General features: G+C 46.0%; 1 long non-coding RNA gene across 1 annotated transcript; it reads left to right on the top strand.

Annotated features, from left to right (window-relative positions):
* The first annotated feature begins 1,695 nt into the window (after window positions 1-1,695).
* Window positions 1,696-20,692, top strand: LOC134943347 (uncharacterized). Its single transcript, XR_010181485.1, has 2 exons — window positions 1,696-1,821; window positions 20,473-20,692. It is a non-coding gene; the product is annotated as an uncharacterized LOC134943347 (long non-coding RNA).
* Window positions 20,693-24,245: the final 3,553 nt, after the last annotated feature.

Below are 24,245 nucleotides of genomic sequence, written 5' to 3'. Positions count from 1 at the left end.
ATACATGTATTTGATATGTCACATTGCCTTCAAGAGTATTGGACAGTAAGTACAGCTTGTCCATGTATTCTGTAGAGCTTGGTTTAGCAGTGTCTTGCTGGAGATTGCCATGACGAGGTCTCTGAAGATGAATGATTCACTGAAACGCACTGGCATGCAGAATGCACTGTCTATCTCTACCCAGGATTCAGACGCAGACTTAAGGGTATATCTACTAAGATTTGTCCCAACTTGCGGGAACTTGAGAGATATATTTTCACTTTCCATGCCATTGGGGCATCTATTTTAGGGGATGAGGTGGCCAAAGGCTTCAGAAATGCTGTGGACATCCCAGAGGATGTGCGACAGCCCCAACATGGTGGAGAGCGCTACTGCGCAATCTCCAATATGGCTCCCTTGGGGATGATGCTTCATTCCCTTACCAAGATGGCCGCTAGTACTATAACTGTGGGTACGCATCCTGTTATTGTGCATGAGTGGCATTGAGCACACCTACGATCAGTTTCACAGACATAAGGGGGGACACCCAGCAAAGGGCTAGTCCGCCCGCATGTCTTGGTCTCCCCCCCCCCCCCCCCCACACACACACACAGGTACAAAAGCATCGCACGGCGGCGATGCTTTTGTACGTGAGGAGCAGTTCCTGCGCACTGGCAGAGAGCTACTCGTCGCTTCCGGAGTCGCAGCAGCTGCGTGTGATGTCACACTAACGCCGCAGCCCACCCCCCGCACGGTCCGGGCACGCCTGCATTGCCCGGACCATGCCGCCCAACTGACGGCCAAATGCTGCCGGCCCACCCGCCCAGCGAACGCCTCTGCCTGTCAATCAGGCAGAGGCGACCGCTGGGCTGAGATGCCGATAGCATCCCTGGCAGCACCGTGGCGTCAGCGCATGCGCAGTTCAGACCTGATCGCCCGATGTGCGTAAACGCACACCATTGATCAGGTCTGAATTAGGCCCAATACCCCATAATGACGTGAAAAAAGTTTTTGGGAGATTTTTGCAAATGATGGATGCAACAGATCCCAGTCTCATCCTTTGGACTGCGGGTAAAGGAACCAGGGGCGTCGGAACAGGGGGGGCAATGGGGCAGCTTGCCCCCCCTCCCCCCCAAATATGACAGAGGCACAGGGGAGCCGGCGCTGCTCGCTCAGCAAGGGTATACAAAGCAGGGAGGCGCTCTCCCTGCTCTGCTACCCTGCTGCTGCGCCTGTCAAACTGGATGACAGCTAGCGGCAGTGCTGGCCCCGTGTAGCGCCGCTCACTCCTCCAGTGTGCGGCCTCTGCCCACACACTGCTACGCTGCTGTAGCCGACTTCCCCTGCTGCCGAGCCGTTTGGGGGGCGTGGCCTAATCGCGGGAGGCGTGGTCACGCCCCTTTATGGAAAAAGTGGTGGGGGGGGGGGGGGGGGGATCTGTGCAGTGCCTGACTGAGTCCCCAGCCCTGGCTCAGCCAGGGTCAATTCGAGGGGGGGAATGTGATCAACAGGAAAAGGCAGGGGCTGAGAAAGAACAGCAGCCTATCTGCCTCACTGCAGCACAGCACACTGCAGCATGTGCTGTGCTGCCAACATGAGAGCTTATGCTGCTGCCCAGTAAGGAGGGAGAGGGGTGGGAGTGCAGTGCACCAGGACCCCCGGCAGACCCCTCTATCAGTCCCAGGTCTGGGTAATTAGTACCTGCTCCCCCCCCCCCCCCCCCCCCCCTCCTCTCGGCGTCACATAGTATGGAGCCGCTGCTGCTGGAGTAACGGAGCCTGCGAGACACCGGAGGCGGAGAAGAGAGAGGAGAGTCAGCGCCTGAGCCGGGACCTCCTGCAGGTACTGGGGCCGCACTGTGGAGGGAACGAGGGCTGTACTTGGCATAGGGGGTTATTCAGAGATGAAAGCAGATTGCTGCATACGCAGCCAGATCTGCATTCATCTCTGCACATGCTGAGGGCCGCCCAGCACAGGGCAAGGCCGCCTCCTGATGCATCCGCAGTTAGATTGCGGACACATCTGATCTAAGGTTGTGTTGGCTGGCTGCGCTGTTAGGCGGTCAGCAGACTTTTTTATTGGGGGAGCGTCTGTGTGTGACAAGCATGCAGCCACCCCAAAAATGGTCCCGGCCTGCCCCCGTTTTTCCGTCACCACCCTGCCTTAATCCCGCTACGCTGTCACCTGTCAATCACATTGTGGTTGCATCCATCGGAGAAGCGACCACAATGTGTATGGCCTCACACCCACTGCGCATGCGCAGTTTGCTGCCACCAACAAACTGCGCTGCGGGACGCTTTTGCAGCGGGGTCTGAATGACCCCTATAATGTGTATAATGGGCTGTACCTGGCATAATGTGTATAATGGGCTGTACCTGGCAAATGTGTATAATGGACTCTAGCTGGATAACGTGTATAAGGGACTCTACCTGGCATAAGTGTATAAGCAGCTCTACCTGGCATAACATGTATAAGGTGCTCTACTTAGAGATGAGCGGGTTCGGTTTCTCGGAAACCGAACCCCCCCGAACTTTAGCCTTTTTACACGGGTCCGAGGCAGACTCGGATCTTCCCGCCTTGCTCGGCTAACCCGAGCGCGCCTGAACGTCATCATCCCGCTGTCGGATTCTCGCGAGGCTCGTATTCTATCGCGAGACTCGGATTCTATATAAGGAGCCGCGCGTTGCCGCCATTTTCACACGTGCATTGAGATTGATAGGGAGAGGACGTGGCTGGCGTCCTCTCCGTTTAGAGTAGACTAGAGAGTAGTAGAGAGTAGAGACACTTGATTTACTAATTTTGGGGAGCATATTAGGATGGAGTACTACTTGCTGATAGTGTGACCAGTGACCACCAGTTTAATTAATCCGTTCTCTGCCTGAAAAAAAACGATACACAGTGTGACACAGTCACATACCATATCTGTGCTCAGCCTCAGTGTGCCCTCAGTGTGCTGCATCATCTATGTAATACTGTATATCTGACTGTGCTGAGTGCTCACTGCTCACACAGCTTAATTGTGGGGGAGACTGGGGAGCAGTTATAGCAGGAGTACATATTTTAACAGTGCACACTTTTGCTGCCAGAGTGCCACTGCCAGTGCCAGTGTGACTGACCAGTGACCACTGACCACCAGTATATTGTGATTGTCTGCCTGAAAAAGTTAAACACTCGTCGTGGTGTTTTTATTCTATAAAAGCATTCTGCTGACAGTGTCCAGCAGGTCCGTCATTATATAATATATACCTGTCCGGCTGCAGTAGTGATATATATATATTTTTTATATCATTATCATCCAGTCTATATTAGCAGCAGACGCAGTACGGTAGTCCACGGCTGTAGCTACCTCTGTGTCGGCAGTCGCTCGTCCATCCATAATTGTATACCACCTACCCGTGGTGTTTTTTTTTTTCTATCTTCTTGATACTAGTAGCTTACTTTAGGAGTCCGCAGTGCTGAGCTGACAGTGTCCAGCAGGTCCGTCATTATATAATATATACCTGTCCGGCTGCAGTAGTGATATATATATATATTTTTTTATATCATTATCATCCAGTCTATATTAGCAGCAGACGCAGTACGGTAGTCCACGGCTGTAGCTACCTCTGTGTCGGCAGTCGCTAGTCCATCCATAATTGTATACCACCTACCTGTGGTGTTTTTTTTTTTCTATCTTCTTGATACTACTAGTAGCTTACTTTAGGAGTCTGCAGTGCTGAGCTGAGAGTGTCCGGCAGGTCCGTCATTATATAATATATACCTGTCCTGCTGCAGTAGTGATATATATATATATTTTTTATATCATTATCATCCAGTCTATATTAGCAGCAGACGCAGTACGGTAGTCCACGGCTGTAGCTACCTCTGTGTCGGCAGTCGCTCGTCCATCCATAATTGTATACCACCTACCTGTGGTGTTTTTTTTTTTCTATCTTCTTGATACTAGTAGCTTACTTTAGGAGTCTGCAGTGCTGAGCTGACAGTGTCCAGCAGGTCCATCATTATATAATATATACCTGTCCGGCTGCAGTAGTGATATATATATATATTTTTTATATCATTATCATCCAGTCTATATTAGCAGAAGACGCAGTACGGTAGTCCACGGCTGTAGCTACCTCTGTGTCGGCAGTCGCTCGTCCATCCATAATTGTATACCACCTACCCGTGGTGTTTTTTTTTTTTTCTATCTTCTTGATACTAGTAGCTTACTTTAGGAGTCTGCAGTGCTGAGCTGACAGTGTCCAGCAGGTCCGTCATTATATAATATATACCTGTCCTTCTGCAGTAGTGATATAAATATATATTTTTTATATCATTATCATCCAGTCTATATTAGCAGCAGACGCAGTACGGTAGTCCACGGCTGTAGCTACCTCTGTGTCGGCAGTCGCTAGTCCATCCATAATTGTATACCACCTACCTGTGGTGTTTTTTTTTTCTATCTTCTTGATACTACTAGTAGCTTACTTTAGGAGTCTGCAGTGCTGAGCTGACAGTGTCCAGCAGGTCCGTCATTATATAATATATACCTGTCCGGCTGCAGTAGTGATATATATATATTTTTTATATCATTATCATCCAGTCTATATTAGCAGCAGACGCAGTACGGTAGTCCACGGCTATAGCTACCTCTGTGTCGGCAGTCGCTCGTCCATCCATAATTGTATACCACCTACCTGTGGTGTTTTTTTTCTTTTCTATCTTCTTGATACTAGTAGCTTACTTTAGGAGTCTGCAGTGCTGAGCTGACAGTGTCCAGCAGGTCCGTCATTATATAATATATACCTGTCCGGCTGCAGTAGTGATATATATATATATTTTTTATATCATTATCATCCAGTCTATATTAGCAGCAGACGCAGTACGGTAGTCCACGGCTGTAGCTACCTCTGTGTCGGCAGTCGCTAGTCCATCCATAATTGTATACCACCTACCTGTGGTGTTTTTTTTTTTTCTATCTTCTTGATACTACTAGTAGCTTACTTTAGGAGTCTGCAGTGTTGAGCTGACAGTGTCCAGCAGGTCCGTCATTATATAATATATACCTGTCCGGCTGCAGTAGTGATATATATATATTTTTTATATCATTATCATCCAGTCTATATTAGCAGCAGACGCAGTACGGTAGTCCACGGCTGTAGCTATCTCTGTGTCGGCAGTCGCTAGTCCATCCATAATTGTATACCACCTACCTGTGGTGTTTTTTTTTTTCTATCTTCTTGATACTACTAGTAGCTTACTTTAGGAGTCTGCAGTGCTGAGCTGACAGTGTCCAGCAGGTCCGTCATTATATAATATATACCTGTCCGGCTGCAGTAGTGATATATATATATTTTATATCATTATCATCCAGTCTATATTAGCAGCAGACGCAGTACGGTAGTCCACGGCTGTAGCTACCTCTGTGTCGGCAGTTGCTCGTCAATCCATAAGTATACTAGTATCCATCCATCTCCATTGTTTACCTAAGGTGCCTTTTAGTTGTGCCTATTAAAATATGGAGAACAAAAATGTTGAGGTTCCAAAAATAGGGAAAGATCAAGATCGACTTCCACCTCGTGCTGAAGCTGCTGCCACTAGTCATGGCCGAGACGATGAAATGCCAGCAACGTCGTCTGCCAAGGCCGATGCCCAATGTCATAGTACAGAGCATGTAAAATCCAAAACACCAAATATCAGTAAAAAAAAGGACTCAAAAATCTAAAATAAAATTGTCGGAGGAGAAGCGTAAACTTGCCAATATGCCATTTACCACACGGAGTGGCAAGGAACGGCTGAGGCCCTGGCCTATGTTCATGGCTAGTGGTTCAGCTTCACATGAGGATGGAAGCACTCAGCCTCTCGCTAGAAAAAAGAAAAGACTCAAGCTGGCAAAAGCACAGCAAAGAACTGTGCGTTCTTCGAAATCACAAATCCACAAGGAGAGTCCAATTGTGTCGTTTGCGATGCCTGACCTTCCCAACACTGGACATGAAGAGCATGCGCCTTCCACCATTTGCACGCCCCCTGCAAGTGCTGGAAGGAGCACCCGCAGTCCAGTTCCTGATAGTCAGATTGAAGATGTCAGTGTTGAAGTACACCAGGATGAGGAGGATATGGGTGTTGCTGGCGCTGGGGAGGAAATTGACCAGGAGGATTCTGATGGTGAGGTGGTTTGTTTAAGTCAGGCACCCGGGGAGACACCTGTTGTCCGTGGGAGGAATAGGGCCATTGACATGCCTGGTGAAAATACCAAAAAAATCAGCTCTTCGGTGAGGAAGTATTTCAACAGAAATGCGGACAACATTTGTCAAGCCGTGTGTTGCCTTTGTCAAGCTGTAATAAGTAGGGGTAAGGACGTTAACCACCTCGGAACATCCTCCCTTATACGTCACCTGCAGCGCATTCATCATAAGTCAGTGACAAGTTCAAAAACTTTGGGCGACAGCGGAAGCAGTCCACTGACCAGTAAATCCCTTCCTCTTGTAACCAAGCTCACGCAAACCACCCCACCAACTCCCTCAGTGTCAATTTCCTCCTTCCCCAGGAATGCCAATAGTCCTGCAGGCCATGTCACTGGCAATTATGACGAGTCCTCTCCTGCCTGGGATTCCTCCGATGCATCCTTGCGTGTAACGCCTACTTCTGCTGGCGCTGCTGTTGTTGTTGCTGGGAGCCGATGGTCATCCCAGAGGGGAAGTCGTACTCGTAAGACCACTTTTACTACTTCCACCAAGCAATTGACTGTCCAACAGTCCTTTGCGAGGAAGATGAAATATCACAGCAGTCATCCTGCTGCAAAGCTCATAACTGAGGCCTTGGCATCCTGGGCGGTGAGAAACGTGGTTCCGGTATCCATCATTACTGCAGAGGCAACTAGAGACTTGTTGGATGTACTGTGTCCCCGGTACCAAATACCATCTAGGTTCCATTTCTCTAGGCTGGCGATACCGAAAATGTACACAGACCTCAGAAAAAGACTCACCAGTGTCCTAAAAAATGCAGTTGTACCCAATGTCCACTTAACCACGGACATGTGGACAAGTGGAGCAGGGAAGGCTCAGGACTATATGACTGTGACAGCCCACTGGGTAGATGTATGGACTCCCGCCGCAAGAACAGCAGCGGCGGCACCAGTAGCAGCATCTCGCAAACGCCAACTCTTTCCTAGGCAGGCTACGCTTTGTATCACCGCTTTCCAGAATACGCACACAGCTAAAAACCTCTTACGGCAACTGAGGAAGATCATCGCAGAATGGCTTACCCCAATTGGACTCTCCTGTGGATTTGTGGCATCGGACAACGCCAGCAATATTGTGTGTGCATTAAATATGGGCAAATTCCAGCACGTCCCATGTTTTGCACATACCTTGAATTTGGTGGTGCAGAATTATTTAAAAAACGAGAGGGGCGTGCAAGAGATGCTGTCGGTGGCCAGAAGAATTGCGGGACACTTTCGGCGTACAGGCACCACGTACAGAAGACTGGAGCACCACCAAAAACGCCTGAACCTGCCCTGCCATCATCTGAAGCAAGAAGTGGTAACGAGGTGGAATTCAACCCTCTATATGCTTCAGAGGTTGGAGGAGCAGCAAAAGGCCATTCAAGCCTATACAACTGAGCACGATATAGGAGGTGGAATGCACCTGTCTCAAGCGCAGTGGAGAATGATTTCAACGTTGTGCAAGGTTCTGCAACCTTTTGAACTTGCCACACGTGAAGTCAGTTCAGACATTGCCAGCCTGAGTCAGGTCATTCCCCTCATCAGGCTTTTGCAGAAGAAGCTGGAGACATTGAAGGAGGAGCTAACACAGAGCGATTCCGCTAGGCATGTGGGACTTGTGAATGGAGCCCTTAATTTGCTTAACAAGGATTCACGGGTGGTCAATCTGTTGAAATCAGAGCACTACATTTTGGCCACCGTGCTCGATCCTAGACTTAAAACCTACCTTGGATCTCTCTTTCCGGCAGACACAAGTCTGCTGGGGTTCAAAGAACTGCTGGTGACAAAATTGTCAAGTCAAGCGGAACGCGACCTGTCAACATCTCCTCCTTCACATTCTCCCGCAACTGGGGGTGCGAGGAAAAGGCTCAGAATTCCGAGCCCACCCGCTGGCGGTGATGCAGGGCAGTCTGGAGCGACTGCTGATGCTGACATCTGGTCCGGACTGAAGGACCTGACAACGATTACGGACATGTCGTCTACTGTCACTGCATATGATTCTCTCCCCATTGAAAGAATGGTGGAGGATTATATGAGTGACCGCATCCAAGTAGGCACGTCAGACAGTCCGTACTTATACTGGCAGGAAAAAGAGGCAATTTGGAGGCCCTTGCACAAACTGGCTTTATTCTACCTAAGTTGCCCTCCCACAAGTGTGTACTCCAAAAGAGTGTTTAGTGCCGCCGCTCACCTTGTCAGCAATCGGCGTACGAGGTTACATCCAGAAAATGTGGAGAAGATGATGTTCATTAAAATGAATTATAATCAATTCCTCCGTGGAGACATTGACCAGCAGCAATTGCCTCCACAAAGTACACAGGGAGCTGAGATGGTGGATTCCAGTGGGGACGAATTGATAATCTGTGAGGAGGGGGATGTACACGGTGATATATCGGAGGATGATGATGAGGTGGACATCTTGCCTCTGTAGAGCCAGTTTGTGCAAGGAGAGATTAATTGCTTCTTTTTTGGTGGGGGTCCAAACCAACCCGTCATTTCAGTCACAGTCGTGTGGCAGACCCTGTCACTGAACTGATGGGTTGGTTAAAGTGTGCATGTCCTGTTTATACAACATAAGGGTGGGTGGGAGGGCCCAAGGACAATTCCATCTTGCACCTCTTTTTTCTTTCATTTTTCTTTGCGTCATGTGCTGTTTGGGGGGTGTTTTTTGGAAGGGCCATCCTGCGTGACACTGCAGTGCCACTCCTAGATGGGCCAGGTGTTTGTGTCAGCCACTAGGGTCGCTTAGCTTACTCACACAGCTACCTCATTGCGCCTCTTTTTTTCTTTGCGTCATGTGCTGTTTGGGGAGTGTTTTTTGGAAGGGCCATCCTGCGTGACACTGCAGTGACACTCCTAGATGGGCCAGGTGTTTGTGTCGGCCACTAGGGTCGCTTAGCTTACTCACACAGCTACCTCATTGCGCCTCTTTTTTTCTTTGCGTCATGTGCTGTTTGGGGAGTGTTTTTTGGAAGGGCCATCCTGCGTGACACTGCAGTGCCACTCCTAGATGGGCCAGGTGTTTGTGTCGGCCACTTGGGTCGCTTAGCTTAGCCATCCAGCGACCTCGGTGCAAACTTTAGGACTAAAAATAATATTGTGAGGTGTGAGGTGTTCAGAATAGACTGAAAATGAGTGGAAATTATGGTTATTGAGGTTAATAATACTTTGGGATCAAAATGACCCCCAAATTCTATGATTTAAGCTGTTTTTTAGGGTTTTTTGAAAAAAAAACACCCGAATCCAAAACACACCCGAATCCAACAAAAAAAATTCGGTGAGGTTTTGCCAAAACGCGTTCGAACCCAAAACACGGCCGCGGAACCGAACCCAAAACCAAAACACAAAACCCGAAAAATTTCCGGTGCTCTCTACTGTGGCGTAATGTGTATAAGAGGCTTTTACGCTGGCATAACTTGTATAAGTGGCTCTCCTGTGTGGTGTAACGTGTATAAGGGTACTACTGTGCAGTGTAATGTGAATAACGGAAACTTCTGTGCGGTGTAATGTGACTAACGGACACTACTGTACAGGGTAATGTGAATTGGTACTATTCTTTGGCCCTATATTTTTTTGCGCACCTTCGGCGCACACTGTCCCTGTTTTCAGCATGGCTGGTACCAAAGGAAACTTTCGCCCTGAGCTCCTCATGGTCTAGAACTGGCCCTGTCATCGATTTTATTTTTTTAAACTATCTTTTTCTTTTCAAATGCAAGATGCCCCCAATTCAATACAGAGGAGGTGGCGCTGAAATATACCTTTGCTCAGGGCACCATGGCACCTAGCTATACCTCTGATATGGAGCACTACTTTATGTGGGCATTGTGTATAAGGGATAGTACTGTGTATAAGTGGCGTAACATGTATAAGGGGCATTACTGTGTGACGTAATGTGAATAAGGGGCACTATTTTGTGGCATAATATAAATCAGGTGCACTACGTTTGGGGTAATGCGAATAAGATTGTAATACTGTGTGGCATAATTTGAATTGCCTGCAGATCCACGCTGGCGGCATCTCCTTTAAAAACAGCCTGTCCTCCTATCTTCGTTCGTTGTGTCCTAGCCACCGCCGGCTGTCTCTCCTTCACAGTTGTATTACTGGGAGGAGGCGTGGCTATGGGGCCGGGATGTCCCAGCCTGGCCACGCCTCCTCCCAGTAATGCTTCTGTGAAGAAGAGACAGCCAGCGGCAGCTAGGACACAACGAAGATAGGAGGACACAGCACCCTGCGGTAGCAGGCTGTTTTTAAAGGAGATGACGCACGCGTGTATCTGCAGGTAAGCGCTCATCCGCACAGCGGCGGGGGGCTAAAAAGGTAGAGGAGGCCAACACAAGGGGGCGCCAAAATAATTTTTTTCTACGCCCCCCCCCCCCAACCTAAAAACATTCCAGCGCCCCTGGAACCAACCATCTTTTAATCCTTATAGGGCCCATTATATTTTATTTTTTTCATAAGTACTGTAATTACTCAAGCATATGCTTTATACAGCCCAACACAACTCTGCGCTGTATACTGTTATGAGAGAAAGTAAAGCATATTTTTTTAATCTGTATTTTTATTGCAAGCAGCAGTTGTGTTTTTACAGTAACACTTTTTTTTCTTACAATTCCCCGTGGATCAATACAATCATTCCAGTTATATTAGGGAGATTAAATTTATCACTAAAAATACTAAAAATACACAAACTCTGGATGTTGTCCAGACTGTGTCTTGCAATAACTGCACCATATTACATTACTTAAATTAACATCGGCTTTGGGTAAATATTGGTTTCGGATGGCCAAAAACAGCAAAATAAAAATAAAACACAAATCTAATTTTGTCATAGAGAACAATAGTAATTGCTACTAAAACATAGTGCACAAAAAATCATTAAACCACAAACTGAGTAGAAATAGTGCAATATAAGGAAACAGGTCCCCAGGGGGGTAATATACTGTATGTGTGCGTTACATTTTATTTTGCATATGCGCTAACTTTTCACTGTTAAAATACAATGAGACGCCAATAACTCAGCTTTTTCATTGTTTGTATACACAGACATTTTGTGAAACAGTTTGCAAATGTTTGGTCTGAGACCTAAATGTTCTTGTCGGCAAAAATAAATAAACCACTTCAAAGACCATCACATTATCTAATTAAGACCAATACACTATTTATGTCTCCTATTTTCATCTAAATTACTGCTTGTCCAGCCCTCAATCGTGTGTTAAATAATCCATGACAGCAAGCAGACAGTAGAGTCAACTGTACTTTACACGACACAAACGTAGCGTTTAGCTGTTCCTGCAATTGCAGATTTTATTTTTATCGCTCTCAAAATAAATTGATATTGAGCAAAAAGCATCCTGATGAAAACTGGACAAATATACAAGCCCTAGGGAAGAACTTGATGCAGTATGGCTGTGGTCTTATCCGAGTGCCACCTTCTGGGACACCTGGGAAGTCAGTGGGATTGTATTCATTGGATACTGGAGTGCTGCCTGCACGCTTACTTTTTATATATATATATATATATATATATGTATATATACTGAGGGGGCGCCGAGAACTGTGCCGGCTCCCTCAACCAGCTGCTCCTCCACCCCTACCCGCCTCGATCTCCTCCCGTAATCAGGGCCAGCCAGCCCATTAAAAAAGTTATGCAGCTGCGTATCGCGCTGTCATGGTAACAGCGCTGTCACAGTCCCGAGATGCTGCACGTCACCGCCCATGCATCCCTCTGCACAACCGCCCGCCAGAGCCTCCCTCTGCCAGATTGCCCGGCACCATCTACTGCAAATCCGCATGCCGAGCTGCCTGTCAGTGCCTCCAAGAGCTGTACAGCTGGCGGTCAGCGGCATCCAGTGTTGGACTGGGGTATAAAGGGCCCGTCGGGGGAATGCAGTGATAGGGGCCCATACTTGGGGGTGTGACCAGCCTACCTGATCCCTAGAGGAAGGAGTGGGCTCTCAGGCATTGGGGCCTACCGGTGGTTTCCCCTGTAGCCCTGTGGGCCAGTCCGACCCTGGCGGTATATGTACAGTAGAGGGGAGAAGACAGCCGGCAACAAAATAATCTCATCTCCCATCTGCCACTGTGGACTGAGGCAAGTGGGCAATGGGAGGGGGAGGCCGGGCAGGAGTACAGAATATGTTTATTTTTAATATCTACAGGATAGATAGATAGATAGATAGATAGATAGATAGATAGATAGATAGATAGATAGATAGATAGATATATAGATAGACCACACTTGAATCCGGCACTCACAATTGCAGGTCATTAAGCAGGACAAGGTTGTGTGCTTTCTAAATCACTCTGCGTAGGAACAGTGTAAACATTATAAATACATACAACACCAGCACTCAGGAAAATAGACAAGAGGTAGACAAGCCTCATGGTCAATGTTTCAATGAATACATAATTTTCGCCCTGATGATGATCTGTTATAAAGTTCCAACAAAAGTTCCAACAAAGGAATGGCACTCTGAGACAATGCAAATAGCTGTATTCAATACCACAAATCAGTTAATTGTTTTTTTGCCTGTCTCAGAGTGCCATTCCTTTGTTGGAACTTTCTGTATATAAAGTATGACTGGAGCACCTGAACAAGTTGCCCTTTTTATGAAATATATACTGTGGGTGTATATTACTGGTAGAGATGAGCGGGTTCGGTTCCTCGGAATCCGAACCCGCCCGAACTTCAGCTTTTTTTACACGGATCTGAGCGACTCGGATCTTCCCGCCTTGCTCGGTTAACCCGAGCGCGCCCGAACGTCATCATGACGCTGTCGGATTCTCGCAAGGCTCGGATTCTATCGCGAGACTCGGATTCTATATAAGGAGCCGCGCGTCGCCGCCATTTTCACACGTGCATTGAGATTGATAGGGAGAGGACGTGGCTGGCGTCCTCTCCATTTAGATTAGAAGAGAGTGAGTGAGATTGAGACAGAGACACTTGATTTACTGGAGCTTAGGAGTACTAGAGAGTGCAGAGTTTACTAGTGACTGACCACTGACCAGTGACCACCAGTGCAGTTTTATTTAATATAATCCGTTCTCTGCCTGAAAAAAACGATACACAGTGACTCAGTCACATACCATATCTGTGCTCAGCCCAGTGTGCTGCATCATCTATGTATAATATCTGACTGTGCTCACACAGCTTAATTGTGGGGGAGACTGGGGAGCAGTTATAGGTTATAGCAGGAGCCAGGAGTACATATTATTAAAATTAAACAGTGCACACTTTTGCTGCAGGAGTGCCACTGCCAGTGTGACTGACCAGTGACCTGACCACACTGACCACCAGTATAGTATACTATATTGTGATTGCCTGAAAAAGTTAAACACTCGTCGTGTGACTTGTGTGGTGTTTTTTTATTCTATAAAAAACTCATTCTGCTGACAGACAGTGTCAAGCAGGTCCGTCATTATATCATATATACCTGTCCGGCTGCAGTAGTGATATATATATATTTTTTATATCATTATTTATCATCCAGTCGCAGCAGACACAGTACGGTAGTTCACGGCTGTAGCTACCTCTGTGTCGGCACTCGGCAGTCCATCCATAATTGTATACCACCTACCCGTGGTTTTTTTTTCTTTCTTCTTTATACATACTACATCTCATTATCATCCAGTCTATATTAGCAGCAGACACAGTACAGTACGGTAGTCCACGGCTGTAGCTACCTCTGTGTCGGCACTCGGCAGTCCATCCATAATTGTATACCACCTACCCGTGGTTTTTTTTTTCTTCTTTATACATACTACATCTCATTATCATCCAGTCTATATTAGCAGCAGACACAGTACAGTACGGTAGTCCACAACTGTAGCTACCTCTGTGTCGGCACTCGGCAGTCCATCCATAATTGTATACCACCTACCCGTGGTTTTTTTTTCTTTCTTCTTTATACATACTACATCTCATTATCAACCAGTCTATATTAGCAGCAGACACAGTACAGTACGGTAGTCCACGGCTGTAGCTACCTCTGTGTCGGCACTCGGCAGTCCGTCCATAATTGTATACCACCTACCCGTGGTTTTTTTTCTTTCTTCTTTATACATACTACATCTCATTATCATCCAGTCTATATTAGCAGCAGACACAGTACAGTACGGTAGTCCACGGCTGTAGCTACCTCTGTGTCGGCACTCGGCAGTCCATCCATAATTGTATACCACCTACCCGTGGTTTTTTTTTTCTTCTTTATACATACTACATCTCATTATCATCCAGTCTATATTAGCAGCAGACACAGTACAGTACGGTAGTCCACGGCTGTAGCTACCTCTGTGTCAGCACTCGGCAGTCCGTCCATAATTGTATACCACCTACCCGTGTTTTTTTTTTCTTCTTTATACATACTACATCTCATTATCATCCAGTCTATATTAGCAGCAGACACAGTACAGTACGGTAGTCCACGGCTGTAGCTACCTCTGTGTCGGCACTCGGCAGTCCATCCATAATTGTATACCACCTACCCGTGGTTTTTTTTTTCTTCTTTATACATACTACATCTCATTATCATCCAGTCTATATTAGCAGCAGACACAGTACAGTACGGTAGTCCACGGCTGTAGCTACCTCTGTGTCGGCACTCGGCAGTCCATCCATAATTGTATACCACCTACCCGTGGTTTTTTTTCTTTCTTCTTTATACATACTACATCTCATTATCATCCAGTCTATATTAGCAGCAGACACAGTACAGTACGGTAGTCCACGGCTGTAGCTACCTCTGTGTCGGCACTCGGCAGTCCGTCCATAATTGTATACCACCTACCCGTGGTTTTTTTTTCTTTCTTCTTTATACATACATACTACATCTCATTATCAACCAGTCTATATTAGCAGCAGACACAGTACAGTACGGTAGTCCACGGCTGTAGCTACCTCTGTGTCGGCACTCGGCAGTCCATCCATAATTGTATACCACCTACCCGTGGTTTTTTTTTTTCTTCTTTATACATACTACATCTCATTATCATCCAGTCTATATTAGCAGCAGACACAGTACAGTACGGTAGTCCACGGCTGTAGCTACCTCTGTGTCGGCACTCGGCAGTCCATCCATAATTGTATACCACCTACCCATGGTTTTTTTTTCTTTCTTCTTTATACATACATACTACATCTCTTTATCAACCAGTCTATATTAGCAGCAGACACAGTACAGTACGGTAGTCCACGGCTGTAGCTACCTCTGTGTCGGCACTCGGCAGTCCATCCATAATTGTATACTAGTATCCATCCATCTCCATTGTTTACCTGAGGTGCCTTTTAGTTGTGCCTATTAAAATATGGAGAACAAAAATGTTGAGGTTCCAAAATTAGGGAAAGATCAAGATCCACTTCCACCTCGTGCTGAAGCTGCTGCCACTAGTCATGGCCGAGACGATGAAATGCCAGCAACGTCGTCTGCCAAGGCCGATGCCCAATGTCATAGTACAGAGCATGTCAAATCCAAAACACCAAATATCAGTAAAAAAAGGACTCCAAAACCTAAAATAAAATTGGCGGAGGAGAAGCGTAAACTTGCCAATATGCCATTTACCACACGGAGTGGCAAGGAACGGCTGAGGCCCTGGCCTATGTTCATGGCTAGTGGTTCAGCTTCACATGAGGATGGAAGCACTCAGCCTCTCGCTAGAAAAATGAAAAGACTCAAGCTGGAAAAAGCACAGCAAAGAACTGTGCGTTCTTCGAAATCCCAAATCCACAAGGAGAGTCCAATTGTGTCGGTTGCGATGCCTGACCTTCCCAACACTGGACGTGAAGAGCTTGCGCCTTCCACCATTTGCACGCCCCCTGCAAGTGCTGGAAGGAGCACCCACAGTCCAGTTCCTGATAGTCAGATTGAAGATGTCAGTGTTGAAGTACACCAGGATGAGGAGGATATGGGTGTTGCTGGCACTGGGGAGGAAATTGACCAGGAGGATTCTGATGGTGAGGTGGTTTGTTTAAGTCAGGCACCCGGGGAGACACCTGTTGTCCGTGGGAGGAATATGGCCGTTGACATGCCTGGTGAAAATACCAAAAAAATCAGCTCTTCGGTGTGGAAGTATTTCACCAGAAATGCGGACAACATTTGTCAAGCCGTGTGTTGCCTTTGTCAAGCTGTAATAAGTAGGGGTAAGGACGTTAACCACCTCGGAACATCCTCCCTTATACGTCACCTGCAGCGCATTCATAATAAGTCAGTGACAAGTTCAAAAACTTTGGCCGACAGCGGAAGCAGTCCACTGACCAGTAAATCCCTTCCTCTTGTAACCAAGCTCACGCAAACCACCCCACCAACTCCCTCAGTGTCAATTTCCTCCTTCCCCAGGAATGCCAATAGTCCTGCAGGGCATGTCACTGGCAATTCTGATGATTCCTCTCCTGCCTGGGATTCCTCCGATGCATCCTTGCGTGTAACGCCTACTGCTGCTGGCGCTGCTGTTGTTGCTGCTGGGAGTCGATGGTCATCCCAGAGGGGAAGTCGTAAGCCCACTTGTACTACTTCCAGTAAGCAATTGACTGTTCAACAGTCCTTTGCGAGGAAGATGAAATATCACAGCAGTCATCCTGCTGCAAAGCGGATAACTGAGGCCTTGACAACTATGTTGGTGTTAGACGTGCGTCCGGTATCCGCCGTTAGTTCACAGGGAACTAGACAATTTATTGAGGCAGTGTGCCCCCGTTACCAAATACCATCTAGGTTCCACTTCTCTAGGCAGGCGATACCGAGAATGTACACGGACGTCAGAAAAAGACTCACCAGTGTCCTAAAAAATGCAGTTGTACCCAATGTCCACTTAACCACGGACATGTGGACAAGTGGAGCAGGGCAGGGTCAGGACTATATGACTGTGACAGCCCACTGGGTAGATGTATGGACTCCCGCCGCAAGAACAGCAGCGGCGGCACCAGTAGCAGCATCTCGCAAACGCCAACTCTTTCCTAGGCAGGCTACGCTTTGTATCACCGGTTTCCAGAATACGCACACAGCTGAAAACCTCTTACGGCAACTGAGGAAGATCATCGCGGAATGGCTTACCCCAATTGGACTCTCCTGTGGATTTGTGGCATCGGACAACGCCAGCAATATTGTGTGTGCATTAAATATGGGCAAATTCCAGCACGTCCCATGTTTTGCACATACCTTGAATTTGGTGGTGCAGAATTTTTTTAAAAACGACAGGGGCGTGCAAGAGATGCTGTCGGTGGCCAGAAGAATTGCGGGACACTTTCGGCGTACAGGCACCACGTACAGAAGACTGGAGCACCACCAAAAACTACTGAACCTGCCCTGCCATCATCTGAAGCAAGAAGTGGTAACGAGGTGGAATTCAACCCTCTATATGCTTCAGAGGTTGGAGGAGCAGCAAAAGGCCATTCAAGCCTATACAATTGAGCACGATATAGGAGGTGGAATGCACCTGTCTCAAGCGCAGTGGAGAATGATTTCAACGTTGTGCAAGGTTCTGATGCCCTTTGAACTTGCCACACGTGAAGTCAGTTCAGACACTGCCAGCCTGAGTCAGGTCATTCCCCTCATCAGGCTTTTGCAGAAGAAGCTGGAGACATTGAAGGAGGAGCTAACACGGAGCGATTCCGCTAGGCATGTGGGACTTGTGGATGGAGCCCTTAATTCGCTTAACAAGGATTCACGGGTGGTCAATCTGTTGAAATCAGAGCACTACATTTTGGCCACCATGCTCGATCCTAGATTTAAAGCCTACCTTGGATCTCTCTTTCCGGCAGACACAAGTCTGCTGGGGTTGAAAGACCTGCTGGTGAGAAAATTGTCAAGTCAAGCGGAACGCGACCTGTCAACATCTCCTCCTTCACATTCTCCCGCAACTGGGGGTGCGAGGAAAAGGCTCAGAATTCCGAGCCCACCCGCTGGCGGTGATGCAGGGCAGTCTGGAGCGACTGCTGATGCTGACATCTGGTCCGGACTGAAGGACCTGACAACGATTACGGACATGTCGTCTACTGTCACTGCATATGATTCTCTCAACATTGAAAGAATGGTGGAGGATTATATGAGTGACCGCATCCAAGTAGGCACGTCACACAGTCCGTACTTATACTGGCAGGAAAAAGAGGCAATTTGGAGGCCCTTGCACAAACTGGCTTTATTCTACCTAAGTTGCCCTCCCACAAGTGTGTACTCCGAAAGAGTGTTTAGTGCCGCCGCTCACCTTGTCAGCAATCGGCGTACGAGGTTACATCCAGAAAATGTGGAGAAGATGATGTTCATTAAAATGAATTATAATCAATTCCTCCGCGGAGACATTGACCAGCAGCAATTGCCTCCACAAAGTACACAGGGAGCTGAGATGGTGGATTCCAGTGGGGACGAATTGATAATCTGTGAGGAGGGGGATGTACACGGTGATATATCGGAGGATGATGATGAGGTGGACATCTTGCCTCTGTAGAGCCAGTTTGTGCAAGGAGAGATTAATTGCTTCTTTTTTGGGGGGGTCCAAACCAACCCGTCATATCAGTCACAGTCGTGTGGCAGACCCTGTCACTGAAATGATGGGTTGGTTAAAGTGTGCATGTCCTGTTTTGTTTATACAACATAAGGGTGGGTGGGAGGGCCCAAGGACAATTCCATCTTGCACCTCTTTTTTCTTTTATTTTTCTTTGCGTCATGTGCTGTTTGGGGAGGGTTTTTTGGAAGGGCCATCCTGCGTGACACTGCAGTGCCACTCCTAGATGGGCCCGGTGTTTGTGTCGGCCACTAGGGTCGCTTATCTTACTCACACAGTCAGCTACCTCATTGCGCCTCTTTTTTTCTTTGCGTCATGTGCTGTTTGGGGAGGGTTTTTTGGAAGGGACATCCTGCGTGACACTGCAGTGCCACTCCTAGATGGGCCTGGTGTTTGTGTCGGCCACTAGGGTCGCTTATCTTACTCACACAGTCAGCTACCTCATTGCGCCTCTTTTTTTCTTTGCGTCATGTGCTGTTTGGGGAGGGTTTTTTGGAAGGGACATCCTGCGTGACACTGCAGTGCCACTCCTAGATGGGCCCGGTGTTTGTGTCGGCCACTAGGGTCGCTTATCTTACTCACACAGCTACCTCATTGCGCCTCTTTTTTTCTTTGCGTCATGTGCTGTTTGGGGAGGGTTTTTTGGAAGGGACATCCTGCGTGACACTGCAGTGCCACTCCTAGATGGGCCCGGTGTTTGTGTCGGCCACTAGGGTCGCTTATCTTACTCACACAGCGACCTCGGTGCAAATTTTAGGACTAAAAATAATATTGTGAGGTGTGAGGTATTCAGAATAGACTGAAAATGAGTGGAAATTATGGTTTTTGAGGTTAATAATACTTTGGGATCAAAATGACCCCCAAATTCTATGATTTAAGCTGTTTTTTAGGGTTTTTTGAAAAAAACACCCGAATCCAAAACACACCCGAATCCGACAAAAAAAATTCGGTGAGGTTTTGCCAAAACGCGGTCGAACCCAAAACACGGCCGCGGAACCGAACCCAAAACCAAAACACAAAACCCGAAAAATTTCCGGCGCTCATCTCTAATTACTGGCAGTCTGTGGGATGTCTGGAGCATATTCTCTCTCTCTCACTCTCCTCACTTCCATCTCTCTCCCATTTCTCTCACCGCTCTCCTTCTCTCCTTTCTTTCCCTCCCTCTCTCTCTCCCCTTCTCCTCCCTGTGGGGAATACTACTGTGCAGCATAATAAAGTTTGCACCACTGTGTGGCGTATTTTTTGCATTTTCAGTTTTCTTACATTTATTTTTATTTATTTATTGGGGGGGGGGGGGCATTAAATGACTGCCTAGTTTCGGCCCCTGACACGGCCTGATGCAGAATAACGTAAGAAAGATAAATTTTTATTAATTCTTTATTACTGTGGCTATAATTTACAGTTCTTACAAGCTGGATACAGTAACTCATACAGCATGCAGTACCTCCTAGCACCTCCAGGGGGAGTATTACACTTACAGTACATATACACACCCTACTGTACAGAGATTATGCCTGCCCACCTCAAATCCCCACTCCAGGCATAATGTGTGTGTTTCTGCACATGTACAATGTAGAACAGCATATTCTTACCATGGGCTTGTGTCCAACTCTAAGTAGGGCCCGCGGTGCCACCAAATCAGTAACATGAAGAAAATATTCTCTATTTTATTTTACTTGATATTAGGACAGTTACACATGATGACATCACTCCTGCTTTATCAGAGTTTCCATTACTGAGTCTAGAATATTCCATGTTTTTGTTATTTTGTATCTCATGATTTATTTCATGGTCAATAGAGTACAAACACCATGAAGAAGACAACCATTGAAGAGAACACTATGATGCAGAATATGAGATAGAACACCATAGGACAGAACATGTGACGAAGCAACATCACACTGAACGCGATGAAAGAACGGACACCAGGAACATGAAGAATAAAAAATTGTAATACACCAGATCGCAAAGAAGCCAATCAAAAAGCTAAATATAAGTAAACTAGTGCCAAAATGGCAACAAAACCATGAAATGAATGGCTCCTAGATTTATTTAAAAATGTAGGATCAAAAAATGTACCACTGTCATATCCCCAACATGGGTGGTTTGTGGTTTGTGGAGTGGGACCCTGCGCTCGTTGAAGGCAATAGAAGTTGTGAAGATATCAAGCAGTTACAGGGGAAAGAGGGGGATTTTGAGAACCACATCTCTAGGGACAGGAGAGATGAAAATGAGGGACGGGGATGTTGCGGGAAGTGGACGTGATGAGAAGAAATATTATGATGGATGTTATATCTAAAGAAGGCATAATTAATCATGCAACTGGGTCTTCCGATCATTAAAATTAAAGCTGTCTCAAAAACATGATGGGGGCAGATAAAGCACATTACTGCACGCACCAAAGTCTGAGCATACTATTGAGACATGGCGGGACTACCAGGGTGCTGCCCGGGGCATTTTAGCAGAGGAGGGGGCCCATGTGCAGACTTTGGGTGGGCCCATCCTCTCCACAGTGCAGCAGGCTCCAGCATTGTGCCAGAGACTACTGCGCATGTGCAGGTCTCCAGAAACATAGCACCTGCCACGCTCCAAAGACTAATTTCACTACTGCACATGCACGGCAGCCATTTTGGTTGATTATTGTTGCAGCTGCAGTGCCTGATGCTGAACTCAGGAAAGGTAAGTCTTGAAACATGGGTGCAGTGTGTGTGGTGTGGACCCCCAGGACCCAGGGGCCCATGTGCACTGCACACTTTGCACCCCACTGCCCCAAAAAAATAAAAAAAATTTGGTGCCTGGAATGTTAGTATTGATTTTAGTTATTTTGGGCGTGCTAATTCCAAATACGAAAACAGTTTTTCTCTATCAGCTATACTTTTTTCGCATGCCCAGGTTGTGGCACATCGCCATCTGGGCGACCTTCAGTCTGAGCAGGGTAACATTCGTCCTGGTTGTCAAAAACTTTCTGGGCAACCACAAAGCTCAAAACTATGCTGAGCTAGTAAACAACATGCTCATTAATTTCAGAGACCTTGGATGTAATATGAGCATAAAAGTTCATTATTTACACAGCCACTTGGACCATTTCCCAGAACATTTGGGTGATATTAGCAAAGAGCAAGGTGAAAGATTTCCCCAGGACATTAAAACAATGGAAGATCGCTACCAGGGAAGATGGGATATACATATGATGGCAGATTACAGCTGGAATTTACAAAGAGACTGTCCAAAGTCCTAATTTTCTTTTTATCTATGGTTCATTTCCTTCTTTTGAAGAAAAAGTGTTATTTGAGTCACTATAGTGTTACTGTAATGTTAGTATATTTTATTGAAGTCACTAAAATTTTCTAGAAAATATTTTTAGACTATGTTTTTTTATATTTTGTGTTTTATTATGTGAATCATACGCCTAATATGAAATAGGGTAACACAAATCAGACGATGTTTATATCTCAAAAATTAGAGCTGATAGACGAAAATTTATGTTATATTTGAAAGCACACCAAATATACATAAAGTCAGCTAAAAAATCCTCGGCACCAAAACACATGTTGGGCTGTGACCCATTACAGAAACGCCAATGGTTCTGCCACATCACATACAACACAGAAATAATACAGAAAACAGGAACATTGCAGAGCAAGGCTAGAAAATGTACTGGAGCTGAAAAAACAAGTAGCATGAAACAAAATTTTATAAGTATAGACTACAAACACAGACCAGGGACTCCTCAAAATACTGTACAAAAGATTGTTGGGCACTCCAACAAAGGAGTCTCAGAATTACACTGGGGTGAGACGTGGAGCAGGAGTGACAATGCAAGGCGCTAGTTTCCCACAAAGGAGGAATATGTACATGATAAATTATATGCAAGCAATCAGTCATTACCCAGACACATAAGATACCGAGCCTTTAGCACTCTTACTCCACCTACAGACCACATTGTAGAATGCAGGATCTCTGCATGAGGTTCAGCCTGACAGAAGCAGCCGCAGGTACAAAACAATCTGACACCATTGTATTAATTAAATGATTGTATTTTTCAGTTAACATTTTTAAATATGATCTACATGATTGTAAAAAAAAATGTAGACAATGTTAATAAAGATTTTGATTTCAATAAAGACATTCAAAATAATAAATATAATGGCTGATGGAGGAATAGCTGTCTAGAGGTCATAATAAGCTGAGGAAGGTATGGATGAAAGAGTGATGACTCAGTGCAAACACTGGAGAAATGCTTTTCTCCAATTAATAAATAGCCCCCTCGGTCTCAATATGGATGAGTATCAGAGAGGCAAACTTTCTCTGCACTATATTATAGCACACCATTAAGGTAAATATACCATTGTAAAAAAAAAACCCAACACATTAATAATCTGAAGAAAGTCATCAGATTTTGAGAAATAAAAGTATCACTACAGGTATAATAATTTTGTTTTCATCTCCAAGAGAAGCAGCGAAATTTCCTGCAGCTCCCAATCCTTGACAGATGGGTCAATCAATATAAACTAAAGGAGAGATGAAAGCCATATGTTCCTTGTAGTATGAAATAACAACTGACTAACCAGAAGGTTCTTAGGTATCAAAAAGATTCTAGAGTTCTGTACATCCACCAAAGAAGACTGGCACACTACCATTTGTTGTGAACCCCAAAAATGAATACCAAGTATTCCCTCTCTCACTGCCACTGTTGGGTTCGAGATGACCAGGATTAATTTCAGATATGCAGCGGTCACATACCCTCCAACATTTTACACTTAAAAACCGGTACAAATAAGGGAAGGGGGCGTGGCCGCGGGTAAAGGGGACGTGGCCACGCCCCCTTTCCTATACTTTCAATGGAGATGCAGTAAGTCAAAAATCGGTACAAAGCCCTTTTTGGCCGGTACAGACCTTAAAAAAACAGTACTGTACCGGCCAAAAAGGTACAGTTGGAGGGTATGCGGTCACCATGATGTAATTAAACACTGTACCTGTCTAGTGAAGGCACAGAACTTACTGTGCACAACTAATGTATTGCACAGATACATGTATCCCAAAATGAGCTACAGTACATCCCAATAGGCATGCCTAACTTGTACACCTTTACGATACTGTATACATGACTGCACCTGATCCGCCTCTTGAAACAAACAATTCTAAATCACCACCTGAATAGTGTATTTACGAGGGGGTTCCCAAAAGAAACAGGAATTCATGATTTATTAATTAATTATTTGTACATTTTGAAACTTCAATTATTCTCAATTCTCAAACATTTGGACAAATGTTTTTTTCATTGCTCAAAACATTTTTTTTCATTGATACCTTTTAGTAATTTTACAGATTTTTGGTTCACCTCTTTAATATCAGCAAAAAGTTTTCCTTCAAGATCTCTCTTCATCAGAGGAAATTAAAAAAAAAAGGTGCACAGGGTGAGATCGGGTGAATATGGTGGGTGAGTCAAAGGTGTCATGCCGTTTTTGGTTAAAAATTGCTTAACGCTCAGCGCTGTGTGGGCAGGTGCATTGGCATGATGGAAGAACCAGTCACCTGTTCGCTACAAATCGGGACGTTTTTTTCCTCAAAT

This window comes from Pseudophryne corroboree, chromosome 7 (genome assembly GCF_028390025.1).
Source record: "Pseudophryne corroboree isolate aPseCor3 chromosome 7, aPseCor3.hap2, whole genome shotgun sequence".
NCBI classification, from domain to species: Eukaryota; Metazoa; Chordata; class Amphibia; order Anura; family Myobatrachidae; genus Pseudophryne; species Pseudophryne corroboree.
Note: the sequence above shows the minus strand (reverse complement) of the source record. Positions and strands in the feature narration are given on the sequence as shown.